The sequence below is a fragment of the Triturus cristatus genome, chromosome 9 (assembly GCF_964204655.1).
Source record: "Triturus cristatus chromosome 9, aTriCri1.1, whole genome shotgun sequence".
NCBI classification, from domain to species: domain Eukaryota; kingdom Metazoa; phylum Chordata; class Amphibia; order Caudata; family Salamandridae; genus Triturus; species Triturus cristatus.
The window spans coordinates 976,776,032-976,790,750 of record NC_140592.1 but is presented as its reverse complement, the minus strand read 5'-3'; positions in this window follow the sequence as shown (position 1 = coordinate 976,790,750).

Here is a 14,719-nt window from a genome sequence, read left to right as displayed (position 1 = left end):
ATTGAGTCAATCTGATTAATAAAAAGTGAAAATAAAAACGGAGCTAAAACACAACCCTGACGGATGCCTCTTGCGACTTTAAAAAAAGGTGTGCATTCGCCCTGGGGTCCATAACGAACCTTGCAGGATAACTGGGAATATAGCCGCGCCAGAGAATAGACGCACTCCTTTGGGGCATTTAGTTCTAGTAAAACGTCCCATAAAATTTGATGATCCACAAGATCGAAAGCGCTGCTCAAATCAGCAAAACAAAGGAATAAATTACCCTCCTTAGCAATAGTGTATTTATTGATCAAAAGATCAAGATTTACACACTGCTCCAGGGTACCCAGGCCTTTCCTGAAGCCATATTGTGCCTTTGATAGGATTGAATTATCTGTGGCCCAATTTTCAAGTCTATTTAACAATATTCTGCTCAAAATTTTAATGGAGGAATCTAATAAGGAAATAGGACGATAATTTCTTGCCTCCGATTTTGAGCCTTTTTTGAAAAGAGGAATTATTAAAGACTGGCCCCATGATGTGGGTAGTTGACCCTCTGCGGTTGCATTAAAAAATCTAGTTAAAAGAGGGGCCCACAAATTCTTTTCAGATTTATAGAGGTCGGGCGGGACCCCATCTGGGCCAGGAGCTTTTCCTCCCTTACTGTTATTTAATCCTTCAAAGACCTCGTCTAGGGTTATGTTTAGTGGTAACTTAGGCCAGGAAAGGTCATTATCCAATGTAGAGTCTAAAACAATCCCATCTGGATTAAAAATGTTTAAAAAATGTTCCATCCATGAATTACAATTAACATGTGAAGTTAACTCTGGGGCACTATCATTCTTTAAAAAAGTACTGTTGATGGTCTCCCAGTATAATTTGCTGTTTTTTGTGTCTGCGGCCAGGCTGAGATTATCCCAGGCCTCCTCTTGGAGTTCTTTTTTCCTATTAGCGAGTGATTGTTTGTACAAAATTCTACAGTTCTTAATAATTAAAGGGTTTCGTGGTTTAGTACTCAAGGCTATTTTTAGCTCATGTAAAGCGCGAGTACAATTATTATCAAACCAACCAGAATTCGTTTTATTTCCCCTCTTAAAGTTCCTGGTCAATAAACTGTCTATTGTTTCGTTAATCAAATCAAATCAAATCAAAAATCACTTTATTCGGTTTTGCAAAGAAGACCATAAAAGTTCATAGAAATACATTTCATACATTAGTTCAATTTAAAAAGACTGTTAAAAAATCATGAGTTTAAGATGCATTTTGTAAAATCATTAAAAGAAGAGGTTAGACTCTTACTACCAACCCTTGTAGTCTCTTCATACATTTGATTTTCAGAGATTAGACCTATGGCGTATGCAAAATTTCAAAAAACGTACAGTTGCTTTTGCTATCAATTCATTTTCTAGATATTGTAACGCCAGGTAGGCTGGGCGACATTGGCGTAGACCCCAATATTTAAATATGGGCAATAGCCATTGTCTGCGGGGTGCCTCAAAAAATGTACAAAATAAGACTGTATGTATTGTCGACTGCTTTGATTGGGAGTCACAAGGGCACAATGACATTTTTGATGACCAATCATTTTGTGTGGGAAAGCAGACCATTAAGTGGAACATGTTGAACCTAAAGCGTGTCAGAAGTAGTTTTTCAAATTGGGTCATGTTATACAGCAAATAAGGTTCAATGGATGATACTGTTTGGACTAATAGACTTTGTTGTACAGAGGATTTATGGATATCTTTTAGCAGACGTGTTTGATGCAGGTGTGATAGACATGCTTTCCTCAGATCTCTTTTGGAAATACTGTATAAAGATGATGGATCTGTAAAATAATGACTGTGTCCCATATCTGTAAGAAAGGCTTTTACATAGGCTGTCCATTTCATCCGCCCGTAGTGCTCCAGCGTCTGAATGTCTTGAATGATGAGTCTGGTTAAATTGCATTGTTCAGTGACCCAAATTCTTCTCCAGAGCATTATAGGTTGTGTTCTTATAATGTCCTCTAGGTGGTCTATGCCCAGCTCTTCGTGACAGGCGTATGTTGAAGAATTTTTCGGCAGCCCCAATAAGAATCTTAAGAAGGCATTTTCTATTTTTTGTAATTCAGTCACGTTTGCGTAGCCCCATATCCCTGCCCCATAGATAGCAGTACTGACACATTTTGCCTTGTAGATTTTTAAAGTTTCTAGAGGGGGCTTGTGACCCAGTTTTTGGACAAATGTTCTCAAGGCCGCTGTTGTTTTTAGAAATGATAGTTTTCTCGCCGAAATTGCCGCTTTCCACTTAAATTTATCGTCAATGACAATTCCCAGGTATTGGTAAGTGGGTGTTCTTTCCAGGGCTTCCCCTTTCACAAATAGTCTTTTAGGTTTCATGTTTTTCCTCCCCGCATGCATAGTAAAAGTTTTTTTGACATTTAAAAACAAGTTCAAACTTAACATGAATTCACAGTATCTATCCAATTCTCGCTGCAGTTCCACAGATGTTCTCGCTAAAATGACCGCGTCGTCGGCATATAGCAACGCGGGTATATGCCGACGACCGACCGATGGGAGGTCTCTACTTCCCTCAAGCAGTGCTGTCTCAAGGCCATTTGTGTAGAGGGTGAATAGAAAGGGGGCCAGTACGCATCCCTGTCTGACCCCCTTTTCTACCCAAAAGCTATCTGACAGTTGACCCTTTGTCCCGAATCGCACTCTGCCTGTTGTTCCAGTATAGAGTTCTCGTAGGAAATCTACAATAGGGGGATCTACTCCCATATTCAACAGGATCGTCCACAGCCTTGAATGTATAACACAATCGAAGGCTGCGGATAGGTCCACATACACCATGTGAAAGGCACTCCCCTTGGCCTCTAAGTATTTTCCTGCCAATAGGGTCAAGTTTAGTGCTTGATCCACAGTGCCTAGGCCTTCGCGGAAACCATATTGTATGTCTGATATGACATTGTTAGTGACTGCCCACTCCTGGAGTCTCTCGAGAATTATCCGACCAGCGACCTTCCCGAGAGAGTCCAGGAGGGAGATAGGCCTATAACAAGTTGGTGAGTTTCGGTCTCCCTTTTTAAAGATCGGGACGAGTACAGAGGTCTTCCATGATTTAATCAGGCCTTCTTCTAGGGAAGCGTTTAAGACATTTGTCAGGAGCGGGGACCAGAGTTCTTCCTCGTATTTATAGATGTCAACGGGAACCCCGTCGGGCCCCGGGGCTTTGCCTAATTTAGTGGATCTTAATGCTTTCTGTACCTCGTCATGCGTAAACTGCAGGTTTAGCGGATAGATAACTTGCTTCAGCAAGTCCGTTGTTTCCATATTATCTGATGGACTTAAACCAAAAACATTTGAGTAATGTTTTACCCATTCAGTGTTGGAGATCGCGACGTCAATAGAGGGTATATCCTCCTTCCCTGTGAGGTATGGTGACCTTACTATTTTCCAGAACTCAACACTATCTTTGAGTTCTGTACTTTTTTTTAGACACTCCCAGAGGTCAGTTTTTATCTCATGTTTTCTGTTTTTAATTGCTAAGGCATAGTCTCTCCTTAGAGCGGTAATTTTCACCCTGTCTCTATACTTACTGGCCAATGCTTTTTTTAGTTTTACGTGTGCTTTCGTACAAGCTGAATTGAACCAGCCTTTCTTATCGCGGTTAATCTGTTTGCGGGATCTAGTTAAAGCCTTTTTTATTTTATCTGTGATAATATTGAAGCTAGCTATTATCTTGGAGCTTTCTGCCTCATGGTCTAGACAAAGTGATATCTCATTTTTACATGCTGTAACAATTGTTGAAGTGGTCGCTTTTTTATCAACGTTTCCCCATTTTAGGGTGTAGCCATTAAGAGACCCCATCTCTAAATTTTGTTGATGCAGTAGAGAAAAAGTATCAAAGTCTTTTTGTTTTCTTTGTTCTCTTAGGCTGATTACAATCGGAAAGTGGTCACTTAAAGGATTTTTGGTTACTTCGAATAATTCTATAGTTGGACCTTTATGTGCTGAGATCATAACGTAGTCTATCAGACTCGTCAGTCCCCTGCCATTAAAGGTTGGGGAAAAAGGTACTTGAGGAGTTTTTAGTTCGTTTGCAAAACCCAGTTCTAGTTCAGTTACAGCCTCATTCATTTTTTCACCTTCATGTGAATGAGTAAAGTGAGTGATCATATTTCCATCATCTTCTACTATCCCACATTTATCAGTATTATTGTTGTCACATAGATGGATGTTAAAGTCTCCACCCCATAGTATGGTGCATGTTTTATTAATAAATTTCTCTTTTAGGTTTTGTAAAGTACCAGAGATTTCTTGAAGAAGGTTAATTAGGTCGTCTAGTTTTTTGTTATTGTAAAAGTTTACAATAATGTATACTGTCTGTTTAGTTGTCTTCAAAATTACTATTTGGTAATTCTCATGTAGTTTAACTGGAATGATCTCTTCATGTTGTAGGGTGTTGGCTATATAGATAATTAGACCGCCACTGTTTCTGCCAGAAGAAGATTTTTTTGCTGAAGAAAGGAAAGTCTTATATCCCATTATATGCAGTGGGTCGATAGCCCAAGTTTCCTGAAGACAGATAATACTGCTCGCAGTTACTTGGTTTAAAAAGTTAGGATTTGTTACTTTAGCCAGCAAGCCTGCTATATTCCAGAAAGTTAAAATTATTAAGGAAGTGCTTTTGTTATTGCAGTTTGAAATTTTCTTGATTAATGAGTTTCCATGATGTTGGTGGCTAATTTTTGATTGAACTAAGTTAATTTCGTCATTAGGTCCTATTTGATTTTGAGTATTTAAGGTATTCTCTGGTATTATGTTCTGCATGTCTAATCCATAGGTATTAGGGGGGCTTTCTGACGTCTGGCCTGCTGGGTTTAATGTATGGTTCACTGAGTCTACAGGGTAGATATTTTCTTGTCAATCGTTAAAGTCAAGAGTAGAGAGTGCAGCAAACCTGTTTTGAGTTGGAATACTATAAAGGTTACCAGGTGCTGCGGCAACATGTTGCCAACGAGGGTCCCTGTATTCTTTGTTTGGCATTGTAGACAAGTAAGGGTGAGATGTGAAATGAGGATGAACCTGTGGATGATGTCTATGCATTTGAATGTTTGGATATGTAAATTTGGGATACTGCTGTAAAAAGGGGGAGTTGTTTGCAAATATTGAATGATGATCGAAGAAAGGTGTGGCTAGGTTAGATTCTGTTGTTGGTACATCAGTGATCAGATGCCTATAGAAGTACCCCAGTGGGAGTAGGGTAGTATTAAATTCCCATACGGAAGGTGGAGGGGCTCTGGCCAGAGTTTTCTCGGCCCACTGTGGATTCTTGAAACTAATAGATACACAATCACCTTCAAATTTCTTTTTTAAAGGACCTATCCATCCTACTCTCTGTACGTTGTTTATTTCTGCTGTGCATTCTATCGGATAGTTACAGTTTGCTATCAACCAATGCAAGATCTTATTTTTCAAGGATGAGTGAGTTTCCTCTTGATCGTTCCTAAGCCTAGGCACATTCACTAAAATCAATACATAAGCACCACATTCGGGGGGAAGATTGATTCTTGAAGGGATCTGCCTTGAATTATATGGTGGATCGTGTGTTAACCGGGGTTTTTGAGAGTTTGTGATAGTGGATGTTGAATTATTTTGACTCTTTTTTTGTTCTTGAGATGATGTGGTCGTCTTTCCTGGAGTAGTGTTTACCGCCTGAGTACTAGTGGTTGTGCTTGAAGTTGGGCCACTTCCTGTGGTAGAGTTGTTTGTAGGCTTATTTTTGCTCACTGGAATGGATAAGTTTGGTTGCGGTTTTGTTGTACTAGTTACAGTCGATGTAGTTTTTTCTGTCTGTTTTGTAGTAGTAGTTTTACCGGTGTTTGGTTTTCCTGCTGTATTAGTGGGTACAATGTCTCTAGTGAGAGTCTTTTTATTAACAGCGATGAGTTCCTCAAGTTTCTTTTCAATTCTAGTCAGTCTAGATTCGATTGGTGAGATGTAAATTGCCAGGAGATTGCCGACGCTTTCTATCAGTTGATCATCTTTTATTAGCTTTACTGATGCGTCAAGGTTATTTACATACTCCTGGACCTTTTCCTGCATGGCTTCAGTTGAAGGGCCAGGTTGTTTAAATGTTCCGTTGGCTATGGGATACTTGATTGTGGTTTTTCTAGATTGAACTTTGAATTTTTTGCGTAATTTACCCACGGAAGGGATACTTATTGTTGGTTGTTGAGTCTGTTTACGAATGGCGCCCTCTTCGGTGGGTCTTATTAGTATGGGACTATTTGGTTCTATGTTTTCCGGAGTAAGGTTTATGTTTAGATCTGGTGTCTTTTCGAGATCATTGCTCGTGTCAGAGTCGCACTCTATCAGTGGGTCTGTGGCCGATAAATTAATTTCATTAGGAATGGTGTGAATATCAGGCCGTGTTTCTTGCAGGCAGCCTGGTTGTTGTTCATATTGTTTGACAGGAGTTTTTGCCAACAAAATGTCGCCAAGGGAGGAACGTTTAGTTGTTAATAGTTCATATGAGGCCCTACGCTTGGCAGCTTCTAAATCTTGTGAGACTCTTCTTTCAAGGAGAGAGATGCTTAAATCAATCGCGTCATGGGTTCTCGTGATAAAGTTGTCAATGGGGCCGATGATGGATGTACTGTTTGCAGCAGCAGTTTTGCTTCTACTTCCCCTGGTAGACATTGCGATATAATTGTGGGCCGGGTGTGATGGCAAGCAGTGATAGGTGAAACCAGAGATCTCTCAATCAATCTGATGCAGGGGAACTCAATGTCATACAAGCAGTTTTGACTTAATATACTAAGGAACGAGGGAGGAAGTTTAGACACGTGTAGGGAATAATAGAAAAGTACCTGGAATGACGTAGGGCACAGATGATGATAGAGGGGTGTACCCAACCCAACCTCCTCGACCTCAGAGGGCCTCAGAGGGCCCGCCCTTTGCCCGGGCTTCGCCCGGCGTCCCGCGAGACGGGGATGATGGTTAATTTATGCGCCTCCTGGCGCCGAAATATCGCGGTATGTACCGCTAGGCCTGCTGGATGTTGTGGTCCTGTGCCTACACCACGCCCACACTCCGCTCGTCAGCCGGACTCCCGAGATGGCAGAAGGGGTCCCACGGCGAGAGGCGGGAGGCAGGAGGCGGGCGGGCGGGCAGGGTCTTGGAGAGTGTCCCAAGCGGTGTCCCAGGGCAAAAGACAGGCAGTGAAGGATTCAGGTATTTTTTAACAAATGAGTCACAATGCAAATCCGTGTTTGTCCGTATGGGCAATCTTCCCTTACCAGAGCAGACAACCGAGGCTACCACTAATTCTTCAGTATAGCCGAACTTTTCTGCTATTTAGCTATTAAGCAACTAAAGCGAGCAGGGAGCCTCCAATCAAAGAACCTCGGCATGAATGTTTTCCCAGAGGTCCTGATCTCCTCCCCGGGCAGCAGAATATTACGCGCTAATGAATTACGGAGTTCTCACCGCAATTCCCTCTTAACAAGTTCCGCAGAGCATCCACCAGGGCATCCACCGGCTTAACGCTGAAACAGAGTTTTCCACTGTGTTTAATTAACAGGCGCTGTGTGTCGCATCTTGGAATCTCAGCTCCTCCGACTCACGCCGAGGCCGCTTTTCCGTTCCGTTAGGCACTTGTGGTCCTCACTTGTGGTCCGACTCACGACGCTATCCTCACGTGCGCCTGCACTGCCGAGGCCGCTTTTCCGTTCCGTTAGGCACTTGTGGTCCTCGGTGGCGCGTGCAGGTGTCCCCGGGGGCTGCGAGGCCGCACCTGGGATGACGTCAGCGGCTCGCAGCTCGGCGCTCGCTGTTCTGCTCGACGAGCCTCTCTGAGGAAACGCGGCTTGCAGCTCGGCGCTCGCTGTTCTGCTCGACGAGCCTTTCTGTAGTAAATCGGCTTGCCCCTCGGCTCTCTCCTCTCCCCTCTCAGCTGGGAGGCAGCTCCCAGGGTCACTGACAGACCAGTGTTTCTATGATTTCGTTAATCATAGAAACACTATTAAGTATAATAGGAGGTGAAATATCCTCGCTAAGGCAGTACTCTATTTCTTTGCTGCGTTTAGCTAACAATTCCTTTAAAAATTCATGTGGGATAATCCTTGACCATCTTATCCTCATACCATTTGGTCTTACGGCTTCGACGGAGTTAATACAGTTACTAGCATTCCTCAATTCATCACCCCAACAATGCAGCGAAATGGAAATGCTATTGTGATCGCTCAAAGATTGTTCGCTAACCCATAAATTAGAGAAGGCAGTATTATTTGAGAGTAAGAAATGGTCAATAAAAGTATTGGCATCTCTACCAGTAAAAGAGGGGCAGCTGACATTATCTCTATTTTTATTACAACTTAACAAATCCAAGTCATATTTTGCTAACATCTGATTTAAGGCCGTGCCATACGTACAATGTGAGAAGTGTAAAAAATCGGCATCCTGAGTGTTTCCACTTTCCCTGCGTAGGCCACAAAGATCATTCATAGCAAACATACACGGACTGATATTAAAATCACCCGCCCAAAGAATGACTGATTGGTTACCCGGAAGTTCCAGTACCCTCTCTAGTTCCGCGTCCAGGGGGGTCAGGATCTTATCTCTCTCTTTGGAGAATATGTTGTTGTAATAATTAACCAAAACTAGGTTTTTTTCTCCCTCAAACTCAAGGCATAATACCTGGGCATGGACACCCACAGACACACAGCTTCTAATTTTACAAGAGTAAAGTTTGGTTGATATCAGCACAAGAAGACCTCCCTTTGCTCTGCCAGAAATGGAACTCACTGCATTCAAACAATAAGCACAATAACCCTCAATAAAAATAGAATCTTCACTCCAAGTCTCTTGGAGGCATATTATGTCATGACCTATGTTGATGAAGTCTTTCCAAAAGGGAGTATCCAATTTTTTATTCAGGCCAGCTATATTCCACGTGATTATGCTGAGGCCACGGTCCAGATTAGATACGGGAATTAAAATGCCATCAACTGTTTCTTCATCAATTGCCAGGTTCGATGGGATAATATCAGTATTGTTGTTCCTGTTAGTCCAGACAGTCCCTTTATCAACAGCTACCAAAGTTAGTTGGGGAATGATGGGAGACTGAACGGCTTCCACAAATGTTGATGTATAGGAAATGTCTTGATGAGCCTTCTCTCCTCTTACAGTTTTCAGAGCTTCATTCATTATGTGAGGGGAGGAGTTATGGTCAAAGACAGTACCCTCGCCAAGATTATGTCAATCAATGTCCTCCATGGATTCAAATACTTGGAATCTGTTATGTGTGGGAACAGGGGTATAGTGACTTGATCTCAGCCTATCAACATGGCGGGAATTCGTTGGGTGATGAAACTTAAATGAGAAACTGGATTCCAGTAAGTGCCTATAGAAATAGCCTAGTGGAAGTAAGGTGGTATTATATTCCCAGGCTGAGGGAGCAGGAGCATGTTTAAGAGTGTTTTCCGCCCAAGAACAGGTTTTAAAATTTATTACAACGCAATCTCCGTCAAACTCTTTTCTAAGGGGACCTATCCAGCTTACTCTTTGCGCTAATATAATCTGGTTAGCCCCTATCATAGGAAAATTGCATTTGTTGGCCAGCCAGTAAAGTGTTTTATTCTTGAGTATTTCATTGCTCTCCTCTTGGCCATTTCTTAGCTTGGGAATGTTCACAAGTACAGCGACATATGGGCTACATTCTGGGGGCAAGTTAATGCAAGGTGCTATTTTTCCAGCCTTATTAGAAGCCATAAAGACTTCTTTCTCCGAGCACACTTGATCCGTAGGTATAGTTTTACTAATTGGTTGACCTTTCTCAGTGACTGTTTCTATTGGTTTCTCACCCAAAGCTATGGTAGGAGGATTACTTAGTTCTCTACATGGCTGGGTTGTAGTGGTCTTTTCTTTAATACAGGTTGAGACCTCTGTGTTCCTTATAGGCATATCCGTGGATGTGGTTGAAGCTTCTATACCTGTCTTAAGTGGGCCCCGTAACCTGACTTTATCAATATCTCCTCTTAGTTTATTCACCTCCCTGACTAAATTATCCACCTTTTCATACAGCGGTTTGATCAGTTCAGCGAGTTTGTCATAAATCAACTCCGGGTTAAATGTTTCCGAGTTACATAGATTAGCCCTGGAGCGAGTAACAGCCTTACTGTCTGCGGGAATAGGTTTTTTACCTTTTTTCTTAGGCCCATTAAGTAACCCCGGTGTTTTTCTACGGGCTCCTGTTTTGTTTCCCAAAGGTGGTGTAACTAAGGCAGAACTGACATCAGTGGCAAACAGTCTAGGGGACTTGGAAATGTTAGAGGGGGTACTAATAGTAGTGGCATCTCTTTCGGTAGGGATTAGCGCTAAAGATACCTCACTATTGCTAGAGGAGTTTCGATTTCCATGAATAATTGGGGGTGGTGCGTTTGAACCCATAGACAATCTTTTTTCTGTACGGTCAATTTCCTCGGTAAGTGCGCTAACTGCTTTTACCAAGTAAGTATCGATGGTGTTACAGGTAGAGTCTGCTATAACTTTATCTTTGCGTTTCACCATAACTGGGGATTTAGTAAACCTGCTTCCTGATCCCTATATCACACTGCTGATGCAGCGTACCTCTTGACTTCGCGAAATATGTGGTGGGGCTACACAACTGATATTCCACAAAAGGTAATAACTTGCCGTAACAAGGGGGGTGGCCCGGCCCGTCCTCCTTCGGCCTCCGACGGCCCGCCCTCTGCCCGGGCTCAGCCCGGCGTCGCCCGCGCGCGTCCGCGAGGCGGAGGGGGCTGGCCTCTTTTCAGCTCCTCCGGCGCGGGAAACAGTCAGTGGGCGGAGCCACTGGGCATTCTGGGGATTGTAGTATGCACCGCTCCGCGGCCGCGCGATGTCAGGGCACGGCGGCGGGTGCAACCACAACGGCGAGATTCCCTTGCTGCTCCGCTACGATTATCCCAGGTAGGCAAGCAGGGAGTGGAAATAGCGTGACCTCCTGCGGTCCGGCTGCACTCTGTGGTGTTGGTCCCACTCAACAGTCAGCACTCAACAGCAAAGCAAAGCAGGACAGCCGATAACAGCCAGATAGCAGCCAGTAGCAACTCCTAATTCATGCCCCACAACCTGCAGCCGCAAAAACATCAAGGGGCATGAAAACATGAGCCTCAGGGAGCAACAGCCATCAAAATCGTGCGCCGAGCGTCCGGGAAAGGCAGCAGTTGAAGTAATTAAAGCCCTCTGGTCATCTCTCCTGTTCCGCCGAGAATTACCCCGGTCACGCAACAAGCGTTAGGCTTTTGTTAATGAATTATTAAAGTTTGAATGCATTTCACCCTGTTTAAGGAATCAGGTTTGTTACTCTTTTCACTTTGCCTTTGGGCTCTGAGGTTGCTTCATGATGGCCTCTTCGCTTTCAATAAATGATTAACTCAACTGCCGAGCGTTAGGCACAGGCACCGGCGCCAAACTCTTCCGGCGAACAGACGAAAGACATCCGCTGCAGGTCTCCTTCCAGCCTCGTTTCGCGCTCTCAGCGCACCGACGCTATCGCCATCTCCCTCACCCTCGCCGATTCAACACAGTCTCCTCCTCTGGGGGGTGGGGTCCGCTCCTGGAAACATGATCAGGAAGCTCTCAGGCTCCTGACTCCCCTAGTCAATCACAGCACTTCAATGCAGCGCTGTGATTAGTCTGAGTGCCGTGGATTGGCACTCAGGCAGGGAATGGGAGCCTGGGGCATGTTCTGCACCCAGGCTGTAATGCAGCCTGAGTGCCGAACATGCAACGTGTGCATGACGGTTTGGCCAGCCCGAGAGGGCCGGTGTGAAAAAGTGCCATCTTTTTACATGGTATGCCCCCACTTTTTGCTGAATTGCTGATGTACTTTGACAGAGTGGGCCCTGGGCTCCTGCCAATCAGGTACCCAGGGCCTATGTTCCTTCCCTAAAACTGTGTTGAAGCCTAAACCCAACTGGCATCTCTGGCCACATGTCAGCCTCTGGTAAAGGGTACACTAGGTACCCAGGGCCTTGTGACCAGAGAAGGCCCCTAAGGGCTGCAGCACTTATTGTGCCACCCTTAGAGGCTCTGTACTCTGACACACACACACTGCCATTGCAGGCTGAGTGTCTGGGTGCAGAACAAAACAGAGAGTCTATATGGCAGACATCCCTGTGTGCCATGCACACAACACACACTGCCCTGGCATACATCAGCCACCCCTCATGCTGGGTGTCCTATGCAAGTGGTGTGGGTACATGTCTATGAGCCCTGTGCCCCTACAGTACCCAGGTCCATTCCTGGGCACTGTAAGTGCAGTGCTGCCATTTAAGAGTATATGGTGCTGGGAGATCGTCAACACAAACTCCACAGCACCATGATAGCTGCACTGAAGACTGAGAAGTTTGGTATCAAACTTCTCAGCTGATTAAACCCGCACTGATGCCAGTGTGGGGTTTAATGTACAATGCACGACAGAGGGCATCTTAGAGATGCCCCCTGAACCTAACCTACAATCCACTTCTTGTCTGAAGGGCTGCCTAGGCTGCCACACAGCAGACATGTTGCTGGACCCCTGGGTAGAGAGCCATCCGCTCTCCTGGGCCTGCAACAATGCACATCCTGGGCCCAGGATGGGCAGGGGAAGCTTCAAAGGCATGCCGCCTTTTGTGAGCTTCTCCAGGCCACTTGCTGTACTCAGCAACTGGCCCCTACCGGTTCTGACCCCCACTCTGGTGGGAAGACTGTCCGGAAACCCCAAAGAAGGAAAGGGGGTGTGCCAGCCTCTGTCAACCCCACCCCTCAGGTGGGGGAGGCGAGGTGAAGCACATCTCCGGGCTCTCGCCATCTTAAAGATGGGAAGCCCTGCCCAATCAGGACTAGGCTACTGCCCCCTCCCACAGGAGAGTGGCAGGATAGGGGGTGTACCCACCCCAAGGAAGGGACCCATTGATCCCTGCCCTTTACCTACCTGTAATGCCCCTAAATTCAGTATTTAGGGGCACCATGAACCTTCCTTCCTCAGATCCAGATTCCGAAACAAGAAAAAAGAACAAGGAACCAGAAGACCTGCTGTGCAGCTGCTAACAAGAGGAAGACACCAACTGCTTTGGCCCCAGCCCTCCCGGCCTGCCGACCCTCGAACCTGCTCCTGCTAAACTCCGGCATCTCCAGAGGTCAGCAACCTCAAAAACCCCGGAGGACCTGACTGCCTTGTGACTCTGCCTACCTGGGACTCCCAGGAGCAGTGATATTGCTCAAAGCAAGTAACTGACTCCTGGCATCAGCCAGGAACCACAAACCCTGCACACTCTGCACCCGCCAAGCCTGGCCTGTGCCGGAGTGGACAAAGACCACGAGGACGTCCCCCCCGGTGACTGTGACCCCGAATCCAGCACCCAAGGACCCACCTCGACGCTCCTGACGACACCTGCAGCCTTAGAACCAGGGACCCCTCCAACCGCGACCAGCAGAGGGTAAGATTTCCCGACACCAAACGGCACCCCTGCACCCGGCGCCCTGCGGCTCCCTGTGCCCAACTCCTGGGTGCCTACCTATCCTCCAACTACCCAACCTACCTCTCAAAGTGGTGGTTGGACCTGAAGAATCTTCGTCCCCGAGCTTGCAGCCTTTGTTTGTTCTTGAGCTTCTCCATTGCAATCCATTGAGCGCCCGACGACTCAAAAGCACCCTGCACCCAGCCGCCCGAGTGCCCCTGGCAGTGCAACCTCTACTCTGATCTACTTCCCCATTTGCCCTGAGCAAGTGACCAGGAGCCCAGCTCCCACAGCCGCGTGGCCTGCTAGCCAGCAGCCACCAACCAAGGGCCCCCTGCCTCCCGTAGGATAACATTGGGCCTAACTCACTCTGCACCCGGCTGCCCTTGTGCCGCTGAGGGTGTGACAACTGTACTTACGTGACCCTGGGAGAGCCGGTCAAAGTGTCATTGTGCACTTTGGAGTGGGCAAACCATTACTCCCCTGCCCTGCTCTGGCAGCTCGGCCCCGCCCACACCAGGAAAGGAAAACTGAAATGATAATAACACTAGTTATTATAATTTTAGTTTTCTTTAACTACTGCTCACAGAGCAGTTGGGTGACGCTCCACCGCCTTATCGGAGGAGCCGCCTCTGTTCCCAAGGTTAATTGCATAAGGAACTGGGATTCTTCAGAGAGGGAGAAAGAGAAGTAGGAAAGGGGAGGGTTGAGAGAAAGTGATTAGAGAGAGAGGAAAAGAGAGGAGAGAAAAAGAGAGAGAGAATGGATGACTGAAAAGAGCGATAGTGTGAGAAGACAAAGGGAGCAAGAGGGTTTGAGTATTTTTGAAAGGGCTGCTTTTGATTCACCAGTCTCCCCCTGACTGGGTTGTGCAAGCTGATATTTAGTTTTACGTTTTTGGTCCTGAGCAGGCATGATTAGAGAGAGAAATGATCAAGAAAATCTAATAGGATGTGCTTTATTACTATCATCCCATGTCTGAATGTCACTGTGAGGTGTAAAGGAGAGGTCATATTGTATAGGTATGCTGGACCGGCACTAGTGGACTAGATTAGAGTTCTCCAGTTGGCCAGCAGTATGTGACAGACCTCTGCAGTTATTCCACACCTGCTCAGTTTGTGATGGCTGGAATATTGGCTGATACAGTACTGGGTGAGGGACAAGATCTGTAGCACATATGTCTTATGTGTGTGAGAAAGATGATTAAGGTATTGTTGGCAGCTTACTACTCAGTTATGGTATTGG